This window comes from Cupressus sempervirens, chromosome 9 (genome assembly GCF_028749045.1).
Source record: "Cupressus sempervirens isolate cs-2001-9-10 chromosome 9, ASM2874904v1, whole genome shotgun sequence".
NCBI classification, from domain to species: domain Eukaryota; kingdom Viridiplantae; phylum Streptophyta; class Pinopsida; order Cupressales; family Cupressaceae; genus Cupressus; species Cupressus sempervirens.
Genome location: NC_143126.1, coordinates 471587421 through 471600203, shown reverse-complemented (window position 1 = coordinate 471600203; position 12783 = coordinate 471587421).

The window sequence follows — 12783 nt, the reverse complement described above, 5'->3', positions numbered from 1 at the left end:
TAACTCTGCATTATTTGTGTGCAAGATTTTGAGATAAGTAACTTAGCACATGTTGAGTGAGTTTTATTACTTGGATTTTGGAATATGTATGTAGCTAGATCAATTTTTCTATTGTGTTGAGATGTAATAAGCACCTTAAAAAAGATCTCTCTATATACATACATACATGTATATGTATGTATGTATATATGTATATATGTATGTATGTATATGTATTCATGTATGTATATATGTATGTATGTATGTATGTATGTATGTATTTATCAGTGGAGATCTAGGATTTCATTCTTGTGCCATTGTGATCATTACATTTCATTGCCATGCCTTTGTGATCTCTACATCTCATTTCCATGCCCTTGTGATCTTTGCATCTCATTTATTTTATTGTACCTAATTTGATGGCAATTGTACATGAATTTTCAATCAACCCAGCTAGTCAATTACTAGACCCATTTAGCTGAGTTATAGCTTGTTTCTTTCTAAAAACATTTTCTATGATATGTTTTTATATAATTTCATGTGAACTCTACCCATTTTCCCTAATCTACATTATTTTTATGGAGGATCTTGAGGAAAATCACTTAACACCTTATAAAAGATCTCTATGTATACATACGTACATATGTATGTATGTATGTGTGTGTGTGTGTGTGTGTGTGTGTGTGTGTGTGTGTGTGTGTGTGTGTGTGTATATGTATGTATTTATGTATATGTATATGTATGTATATATGTATGTAAGTATGTATATATGTATGTAAGTATCCTTATGATCATTGCATTTTGTTGTTGTGTCCTTATGAACTCTACATCTCATTGTCATGCCCTTGTGATCTCTGCATCTCAATCATTTTATTGTACCTAATCTAATGATAGTTTTACAAGAATTTTTAATCAACCCAACTAATAAAAAACTATACCTATTTAACTGGGTTATGACTTGGTTCTTTCTAAAAGTATCTACTATGATTTTTTTTGTAAAATTTCTTGCGAACTCTGCCCATTTTTCCTGGTCTGCATTATTTTTGTGGAGGATATTGAGGTAAGTCACTTAGCACCTTAAAAAACATTTCTCTCTATATATATGTATATATATATATATATACATGCATACATACATGTGTGTGTGTGTGTGTGTATGTATTTATATATATGTATGTGTGTATGTACCCTTGTGATCACTGCACTTTGTTGCCATGCCCTTGTGATCTCTATATCTTGTTGTCATGCCTTTATGATCTTTGTATACATATGTATGCATATACATATACATACATATGTATATGTATATATACATACACACATATGTGTGTGTTTCTATGTATGTATGTATGTATGTATGTATATAAACAAAGAGATCTTGGCACAATGGGAAAACAATAAAACTAACTCAACACATAGCATGGTCACATATGCGATGGAAATGCCTATTGGTAAGTATATTTCTATTTTCTCTCTCATTTTTCATGTTTTTATTTTACTTGAACTATTATTTCTTAGGGGGATTTTGTAATATTGGATTCATTTTATGTAGGATGCAATGAGGACATTCTTGGATGTACTCATGTTAGATGTATGAGAATGAGTAAAGAATTATGATGAATTGCTTGTGAGCAATGAAGATGGACTGCTCTTGAGAGTGGTAGGAGGTGATGGGTGCATTCCAAGTACTTTAAATTTTGATCCTTTCTTAAATATTTTAGATGTTAATTGGGAATTTAGATGTTTGGGGGTGGGGTGGGGTGGGGAGGGGTGTGGGCCCAAATGAGCTTCTACTCGTGGTTGACCCTGATTAGTAGAGAATATTAAACTACTCTCAAAACCAACTGAAGCTCAACATTAACCTTATACTATTGCATGACAACTAACTGTGTGAATATCTTGGTTTTAGGCAATGTAGGAGGCCATAATTCAATATACAATCTCAATTCATATGCATATGACATTAGGTGCAACTGAAAAATGCAATAGGTTTGCATTTTTTCTTAGAGTTCTTTAATTAGGTATTTTAAGTTATAGACCATCACAAACATTCTCTTGGCCATAGAAGCTAGAGTTCTAATGTTCGTGATGGTCTATAATTTTAAAAATTTAAGATACCTATTAAATAAATGCAATCATGTTGCATTTTTTTAGATGCTCTTGTTGTCCATGCATATAGATCACAACTACATGTGCATTCTCAATTTAGAGTGGTAGATTGTTATTTTGGATGTGATGGAAAAATGATGTCACTTTTGTAGGTTTCAAACCTTTTTTGTACTTTAAAGATTGATCCTTTCTTAAAGATTTTACAGGTTCATGTGGAATTTATATGTTGGAGGTGGGGAGGAAGGGGGCAAATGAGCTTCCACCTTCACATGTTTGGCCATGATTAGTAGAGATTATTAAAATATTCCTAAAATCAAGTGAAGATAAACATTAATCTATGATTGTATGACAACTAACTATGTGAATCTATTGGTTTCAGGAAATGCAGAAGGATGTCATAGTTCAATATGCAATCTCAATTCATATGCATATGACATGAGGTGGAGTTGATAATACCCAACAAGTTTGCATTTTTGTTAGAGGTTTGCATAAACCTATTAAATAAATATAAATGTGGTGAGTTTTTTCAGATCCATCTATTGTTCATGCATATAGAATGCAACTGCATTTGTATTCTTGATTTAGAGTGGCAAAATCTTATTTTAGACGTGACAAAAAAATGACATGCACTAGAAGATGAGAAAATGATGTCACTTTTATAGGTTTGGAATTTTTTTTGTACTTTAAAGATTGATCCTTCCTTAAATATTTTAGATGTTAATAGGGAATTTATACGTTGGGGGGGGTGGGGAGCATGGGGGGTGGTGGAGTGGGGCTAAATGAGCTTCCACCTTCACATGGTTGGCCATGATTAGTAGAGAATATTAAGCTATTCTTGAAACCAAGTGAAGCTCAATATGAACCTATGGTTGCATGAAAACTAACTACAATAATAAAATTAATATTGTATTAGAGAGATATATATTTTGGATTTGATTGTGCCATATTTTTATATCAACATTTCAGATATATATGTTGATCACATTGGGTTGTGTCAGGAAGATTACAATACTAAGAAATCATTAAAATTTGTCTCATGGATAGAAAGGAGAGTTTACCCATAACTAACCATGGCTAAGGTTTGATGTGACAATTTAAGAAAATAATGGAATTGAAATAGTGCATGCCTATTATCTTGAATTTCCCTAGTCTTCCCCAACCACATTTAAAAAAAGATCTTAACTCATGCAGCTGGCTACCACTAGACACGTGGATGAAACTACAAAGTGAATAAGAATGGAAAAACAAAAATGGGATAGAAGTCACACTAAAAGCATTTTTGTTAGATCCTCATCGCAATTATGATAGATTGTTTTGATAGATAACCGTGACTTCTATAACATGCCTATCACAATTATGATAGATAGCTACAATGGCTAGCCATTGGTCCAATGACATACTAGAAGCTTATACCATCACAATTGTGATGGTATACTATTGCAAGTGGGAGGGAAAGAAGATGAACTCTTGCCATTACATGTTCCAAGTTATGACACCTTTATCCATTACAGTAGTAGGACATGCCCTTCCTGTCGTAATTTGTGATAGAAAAAGTCTAATGCTTGTCTGACGGGAGCCAATTCATGGTACTCTAGCTTAGGCAATGGGTGGCCATGCCCAAATGTTGTAGTGTGTCCCTCAACCCTTTAGGCCCCTAGATTCTCTAGGTTTTGATTCTAAGAACTTTGAAATCATTCTTTCCACAAAGGAGGTGGATTGTCCCCCAAAAGGAGGTGGAGGTTCACTGTTAACCCAACACAAAAAAAAATACTAGATATGTTAGCAAAGGCTTCCCAAACTTCCTCCTCTAAATGTCTTAGGATGATAAGGCCCCCATCACCTAATCTCTCTTCTTTTGGTACTACCTATCTTTGTGGTTATTCCTAGGCCAATGTTATATTTTGGTGGGCCCACTAGAGAACATATTTCCTTGAAAATGGCAACAAAAAATCTTGTTTTACTTAAGAAAATTTTGGGATTAGTAAGGGATTTTTAGTTTTAAATGTTGGAGGACAAGATATAGACAATGATATATAAGAAAAACCAAAGGAAGCATAAAATAGATATTGGTAGAGACAGGAAAGTGGGTAAACCCCTATGGATAAAAGGAGTAATTAAAGGTATTGCCCCCCACCCAAAAAAGATTCTAGTAGGTAATGGGGTCCCTCTATGGTTATAATTGGGTGTTTTGGTTGTAGGGTTGTGGTGTATCAGAAACTAGAGCTATTTCACCTTTGTTATTATGGTCAGAATAACTTCCTGGAATGTTAGTGGTTTAAACAATCACCCTACACAACATATGTTGAAAAATACCTTACTAGATTATAAAGTTGATATGATGTTCATTCAAGAAACTAAAATGAGTAAAGAAAATTTGGAAAAGGTGGTGCCCTACATCTAACTATTGTCCTCCTAGGTCTTGCAAGAGGCCAATGGTGCTTTTGGAAGTATGGCTATTGTCTAGAATGCAAACAAAATATTAGGTACCCTTTTATATTCAAATGCAAACTCCATCATTTAAGTTTTCCATGACATATGGTTAGTACTAGAATATGGTGAATATCTATGCTTTGAACTCAAGAGGGAAAAGAAAGCAACAAAGTGATTTCCTTGATAATATGATGCATAATAATCAGAATGTTAAATGGATGCAAGCTAGAGATTTCTACACTCCTCTACACCCTATAAAGAAACAAGGAGGCGTGAAGGACTTCTCCAATAGTATGGTTGACATCAAATATTTCTTCCAAGTGATTAGTTTGTTAGATCTAGACCTCAAAGGGGTGAGGTTTACCTAGTCTAATACGAGATATGTCAATAGCCTTATCCATGTTAGATTGGATAAGTTTTCTCTATCTTCCAACTGGAGTAATATTGATGAATTCTTATTGGAGGATAAACCTAGAATGGGATCAAACCATAGTGCTATGCTCATGGAATGGAAAGATGGAAAAATAAATGTTGGACCTTTAAGATTCAAGATAATGTGGTACTCTAATGACAATTTAAGAGACCTACTAGATAGATTTTAGAAGATCTTAACCAATTCCTCTCCTGTATTAATGTCAAACTTTAAGCTAGGATTTATTAGAGATAAAGTCTTGAGAAGTGGAATAAAGTGTCCTCTTGTAATATCTTTTAAAAGAAAAAAGGACTTAGAAAATAAACTCGTGATCTCCTAGAAGAAAGTTAAAGATAATCTGAATGACTTGGACTCCCAAAAATTAGAAAGATGCTATAGAGACCAATGACTCTTTATCTTTGCTCAAGAAGTAACCTTCTAGAAGTAGAAATCCAAGATCTAATGGCTTAGTGAAGCTAATAGGAACTCTAGATTATTCCATCAAACCACTTTTTACCACAAGAGAAGAAACATAATCAAATCTCTTAAAGTGGCTAATGATATGGTGGTTATAGAGGAAGAAGATATCAACACTAAATCCATCAACTACTTTTGACAAAGGGGAGCTATTAATGATGGAGCTGAAGACCTTGATGATTTGTTTAGATGTATTATGAAGCTTTCTTCTCCCGAGGACAATTTTTCCATGACCAAAAAGGTTGAAAGAGATTAAGTCAAAAGTGCCACTTTCTCCTTTCAAGACTTCAAATCTCCATGTGCTGATGGGTTACCCCTGACATTCTTCTAGGAATATTGGGACATTGTGGGAGAGGATGTTTTCAATATTGTCTTTCACTTCTTCAGAACTAGTAATGTGGTAAATAAAACTAATCAAACTTACATTGTGCTTATTCCTAAAATATTTGACCCATTTTGTATAGAAGAATTTCTCCCTATTAGTCTCTGTAATACTATTTACAAAATTATAGCCAAGGTTTTAGTGAATAGGATGAAGCCAATCTTAGAAAAAATCATTTCAATAAATAAAAAATTCCTTGTTGGTGGGAGGAATACTATGGATGCAGTCATTAGGACTCATGAAATCTTACACTCAATGAATGACAATGTTAAATAGGCCATTGTTCTCAAGCTTGAAATTTCTAAAGCTTATGATAGGGTGAAATTGTCTTTCCTTGATAAAGTGTTAACCAAATTTGGTTTCTCCAGTAAGTTCCACAAAATGATTATGAACAATGTTACATCAACGAGCTATGTTGTTCTTTTCAATGGTGCTCCTTCAGGTTTTCTTTTACTATGAGTATAGCCCTTATGCAAGGAGACCCTGTCTCCCCTTACCTATTTATAATTGTGGAAGATTTCCTAAGTAGAAACCTGAACAGACAAAAGCTCTCTAGAGCTTTTTGTGGTGTCAAAGTGACCACTAATATCCCCACTATAACACATGAAAAATTCATGAACGATATAGTCCTTTTTGGAGAAGATATTATTTCTAAAGGTAAGCCTTGGAAGTCCTTGTTAGTTAACTATGCTAATTTTTTTGGCCAATACATTAACTTTCATAAGAGTAAACTCTTCTTTTTTAACACTAAGCAAGACATGAAAAGAAACATTTTTGTTGAGCTAGAATGCCAAATAAAATGTTTCCTGAATATGTATCTTGGCCTTCCTTTCTCCCCTAAGAAACCTAGTCACATTTACTAGAATAGTGTCATAGAGAAGTTTCAAAAGAAATTGGCAAGATGGAAAGAAAAATTGTTAAATTTTTTGAGTAATCTCCTTCTCCTTGAAGCATGCCTTGAAAGTATCACTATGTACTTTATGTCTTTTATTTTAATAAATGCCTATGAAGGTGGAAAATATCCTAGAGAAAATCCAAAAGCGATTTATGTGATTGGGAGTGGGGAAAAGAAAATGATGGCTCTTGTCAACTGGAATTGGGTTTGTAAACCCAAAGAGAATGGTGGCCTTGCTGTCATAAATCTTAAAAGTATGAACAAAGCCCTTGTCTCTAAATTGGGGTGGCTAACTTTAGAAGGAGTCAAAGATTGGACTAAAATCCTAAGGGCTAAATACTTATCTTATTGTCATTCCTATTTATATCTAAGCAAGAATAACCCTCATAGTAGCTCTTTTCTATGGAAAAAAATTCTAAAAAGAAAGGGCCTAATTAGAAGAGGTAGTAGAACCCAAATAGGAAATGGTAGAAAAAAATCCTATTCTGGGAAGAAATATGGAAGGATGGGGCTCTTCATCAAGGAGGTTGTAAATGACCTTAGTGTGATAGACTAGCTAAAGGTGAATGTGGGCAAGAAAGTGGAAAAGTACTTAGAATGGGAGAATGGTAATGCTAGATGGAAGGGCCTTATTATTCTATGGTAGGTTCAGTGTGAGGCCAGAAGAATTAGCCATGTCAGTATGGACACAATTACCTTTCTTATGAACTTCATCCCTAACCCTAATCTCTTTAATCAAGCCCAAGAGGACAAATGGTTGTGGAGATATAATGACAATGGCATCTTCTTTGTTAGTTGAACCTACAAATCACTTGAAGATACTTTAATTGCTAACAATTAATGGAAGAGTATCTAGACCCATAATCTTCCACCAAAAATTAACTATTCTTGGTGGGTTATGGCTCATGAAAAAAATCCTCACACTAGACAATTTATCTAAATGTGGTCTTGTGTTAGTTAATAGATGCACCCTATTTGAAAAAAATGCCAAGTCTATTAGTTACATTCTATTACAATGCCCATTCATAGTTGAGATATGGAATTTGGTGTTCAAGGAATGTCATCTTCCCATGGTAATCCTTGAAAATATGAAGGATCTACTTATATAATGGAAGGTCTATCATTTCTCTCACCCTATCTCTAATAATGCTTGGGAAACAATACTTCCTGTGGTTAGCTAGTGTGTTTGGAAAGAAAGAAACAACATAATTTTTAGAGACAAAAAGATGAAAACTAGTTCCATCTTCCACAACATCAAAAAAATCACCACGGATAGTATAAATTGTGCTCATTTCCTCAAAAGCCTTACATTCCCCAACCTTCTTGATCTAAGACTAAAAGAAACTAGATTATCAAACAATGTTTGATTGATATCAATTGGAAGAAGACCTAGAAAAGGGAAAAGTGCTACTAGATTTTTCCTAAGAAGGCATGGTTTAAATGTAATGTGGATGGACATTCCAAAGCCAACCTTGGTATCGCTAGAGCCAATAGAATTATCAGAGACTGGAAAGGTGGTATTATACTTGGCTTTGACAAGTTGTTGGGAATTAGGTCCATTAAATATGTTGAGGTTATAGCAATGTGGTTTGGTATTAAAACTTTGAAAGACTTAGATGCGAACAAAGTTGTGTTGGAAGGAGACTTGACACTCATTATTGACCTTCTTCTAAATAGAGTCAAATTCTCATGGACTATTGCCCCTTTAATTAATGATTGAAAAAAAAGGCTCTCATCCTTTAATAGTGTGCTGATCAAGCACACCCTTAGAGAAGGGAACAAAGTTGTGGACTACCTAGCTACATGGGTTCTAAACCATGAGGAACGGAAGATGGTGACTAAGATGGAGGGGACACAATAATTAAATCTAATAGTTTTAAATGATAACAAAAATATAATGGTACGTGGTAGGAGTACAAGAGGTGCTAGGTGGACCACCAAGCAAACAAGTCAATAAGGTTTGGGCCCTATGATCATTAAAGGAAGGAATCCTATCATGATGTGTTTGAGCATCATTCACAATATTCACATTAAAGAGGTGTTAATCCTCATGAAGCCAAAATGGAGGTTCCATATTGTTTCAATAATATGGTTCAGTCATGGGAATCTTAATCCATATCTCTCTCTTTTACTTCCCAAGATGGTTAATAATCTCATTGTTAGACATTTATGGAGTCAAGTTGGAAAGTACCCCACTCAATCGAGGTGTTTCATGCCTATCATCAAGATTTAATACATGTGTCACATCGATGGTAGGGAAATGTCCAAATTTGTAAAATGGTATAAAGCTAGGATAAAGAGTAAGATTTGTGGAAAGATTTCTATAATACTAATTCATATGACTTATATTTTTCATTACCCTTATTTGGAAACACAAATTTCTACTCTACACTCAAAGCTCCTTAATAACATCCATTTTCTTTAACTTTTGGAGAAAGTTTCCATGATGAGTAGTGTTGTAGAAAAAGGCATTGACAATGTTGAAGTCGATTAATGATCAATCCCACAGCTACCATGAATCACTTGCATGGAAACACCTATCACAGAAAGAGAGAAGCAAAATCTATGGAGGCTAAAATTTCCAAATTTATAGATGAGAAATTCTTGATGAGAAAAAGGAGAAATTTCTATAATGAAAAAGTGAATTAATAAATTAGAAAGAGATCAATCCTTATAAAAGGAGATCAAAACCCTCATAGATAAAACTTAGGTTGCATGATAATAATTAGTAAAATAATTAATTGTTATATGCCTAAAGTTTAGCTTAAGTAAACTAGAGATAATAAGTGACTTAATTAATTAAATCAAAATAATTTAATTAATAAGACAATATATTATTACTCTACCAACCTCCCCCCCGCCTTAAGATAAACTTATGGAGTAGCTAAAGACCTAGAAACTACTACTAAAAGAAAATTTGAGTCTTGACAACAAGGCCTAATGAGGTACCCAATTACAACCAAATCTTTGTAAAGAGGAGAAATAGAGAAAACCACATGGGAAAACCCTACTCCAAAAAGAGATGGGAAGAATTTTCCAGAAGATAGGAACAAAAGGATGATCATGAAGAACACAACTGAAGCATGAAGCTACAAACATTGCAAAACTAATGATTTGAGGAACCTCCAGTATATAGAACATGACTAGGTAGAGAAGACTAAATCTGAAGAGCTGATCAATCAAAGATGGAAGGTATCTTCATGGCCTCCAAAAATAGGAATGGAAGAATGTCTATATGGTAAATGATCCATCTCACCAAAATGCATAGTCATCCAGCCACTACAAATGCCTAGTACATAGGATCAAATACTAAATACATAGCTCACTCCATCGAACCAAGGAAGAAATTGAACCAACATAACCCCTATTTAATGTTGAGAGGTAAGACATGAACACTAAAATTGAATGCAATATCTCCTGTAGACAAAAGAACTAAGAACATCGAGAGTGCAAAAGAAGTACAAACACCTATAATGGCATGTGTCATCGACACATCATGAGGCTAATGTCATAGAAAAAACACTCACTTGACAAAGGAAGATGGTGAATATGGCCAACATAAAATCCCCCAAGGCACTTTATAATGTAGTGTGAGTACAATAAAACACAAAGATGCCTAAGATCCTAAAATGCAATAGAGTGACACTTTATCTTATTGCATTTTCAAAAATACTATAAAAGGATGTCAACAAAGATGAAAAGAGACATAAGGATGATACAATAGATAGTATAACCCATGAAAAATCATTTGAAACAACAAAATTGATCATTCGACCTGAAACAACCAAAAATATCCATTAGAGTGTGGAAAAACAATAAACTGAATGGGATGTGTGTGGATCACAATTTGGAAAATGGAATGTTTCAAAATATGTCTCCTAGAGTACAAAATAGAAATTCTCACTTTGATAGGAAAATAGGCCAACAAGTAACATCAAAAGTCCAAATAAACTACATCATCATGAAGGACTTGGAACCAACTTTCTGGCGATATCTTGTTTGCAAAAAATAGAGTTTGGAGGAGCAAGTTTTGGCCAAAAAACCACATGTAGGTCCAAAAAAATCTAGAAAAATAAAAAAAATTTCTACCTTGAGATCCGTGCCAAAATTCCATGAAAAGCATGACCACTAGTACTAGAAATTGGCTCAAGAAGCATGCCAATTTTGTACCAAAACTGTCTCAATTTACATAACAAAATATCCTTATTTGTGCAATTTTTTTTTGATTTGCATGACCAAAAATATCAATTTGCATGCTAAAAAAGCATGAGTTTCATACAAAAATCAAAAAATTGTAGCCTCAAGAAATGTGCCAAAAGGTCAATTTTGAAGAATTTTTATTTATGTACAAAAACTATATATCACCACCTCAAGAAATGTACAAAAGTAGAAAATTGTTGGGTCAGGAAATGTGCCCAATCTAGGAGCAATTTGTTTTGCATTAGATTCCAACTATGTCCAAATTTGACAAATTTTATATAAAAATAGGGGGTTTTGGGCACTTTAAGCTTAATTGTGACGTCCATTTGGGCTCAAAGTGCACCAAAAATTAGTGACCTCTAGATTTAATACAAAAATTCTCTGAAAGCCACAATTCTAAAAACTAATGCAAAATCTCTCAAGAACAAAATAGGGGCATGAAAATCTAAAGCTCTAATTCCATGTTGAAGTTGACGAAAAATCAACCCCATAGTTCCTAAGAATCACCTACATGCATACACCTATCATAGAAAGAGAGAAGCAAAAGCTATGGAGGCTAAAATTGCTAGATCCATAGATGAGACATTCTTGATGAGCAAAAAGAGAAATTTCTATTATCGAAAAGTGAATTAATGATTTACAAAGAGATCAATTCTTATAAAAGGTGATCAAAATCCTAAAAGCTAAAACTTAGGTTGCATGATAATAATTAATAAAATATTTAATTATTATATGCCTAAAATTTAGCTTAAGTAAACTAAAGGTAATCAGTGACTTAATTAATCAAATAATTATTTTTTAATTAATAAGGAAATATCGTATTACTCTAATAGACAAGATGAACTTGGGCCTTGAGAAAACTAACCAGTTGTTTGAGAAAGAGAACATCATGGGTAGTCCTTCAAAATGTATTAAACCCAGAAATAGAAAAGAATTGGAGACAAAAAAATAAATTTGGGGATATTTTATCAAGGAGGTTTTACATTTTTATATTCAAGTGATGAAAGGCCACAACAGCACCCTTTTAACTAAGTTTGAAAATTCTTGGAACAAGGGTCTAGTGGAGATAGAGAGTATCAAATTTGTGGTGACAGTGATTGGTGAAGTGACAGGCCTAGATTCTGTTAGTGTTCAAGTTTAAAAAAAGGTACACTAGATTATAGTAAGTTTAGGCATAAGGAACAAAAGAACTAGTTAGAGTTCTAGAAATGGGTATGATAGGCTCTCCCTTCCTAGTCCTTTTGGTGCCATATATTATTGGTTAATCAAGTATTTCACTCTTGAAGGTCAGTATATGACCTATTATGGCTACCATTTTCCTTTGCTCAACATGTTGAGACATGGGGAAAAGTTAACATCTTGTTCTTCATGCTTTCTTCTCTGGTCAACAATGTCATCTTGGGAGAAAAGCCCCCCATTCACCAAGGGCTTATTTTTTTCTTCTACCATCATGTCTATGCTCACCATCCAAGTTTTGGTAGATGTCTCTTGCCCATAGAAAACTCTAGAATTCCTAAAGGGCCTAAGTATTTGGTGGTTATTAAAAAAAATGCACTGATAAACCCCAAATAGAGTCACCCCATATCTTGGATAACCCTCATTCCTCCAAATCTAAGAAGCTTAACATTTCTTTGGAACAATCCCTTTTTCTTGAGGCCACCAAAAATTGGAAGAATTCTTTTGCTAAATTTAGCCCTACCAGTATCCCTAAAAAGAAGAAAAAGTCAGAAGATATTATTGATATTGACAAAAATGACAATGAGGAAATTTTTGATTTTGAGGTGGGATAGAGCTATGTACACTAATACACAAAAGAGGAACTCTAGTTCTAGGGAGAGAAGATCAATGAGATTAAAAAACAAAATAGGGAAGAGCTATAAGGAAGGAAGAAAGGAGGAA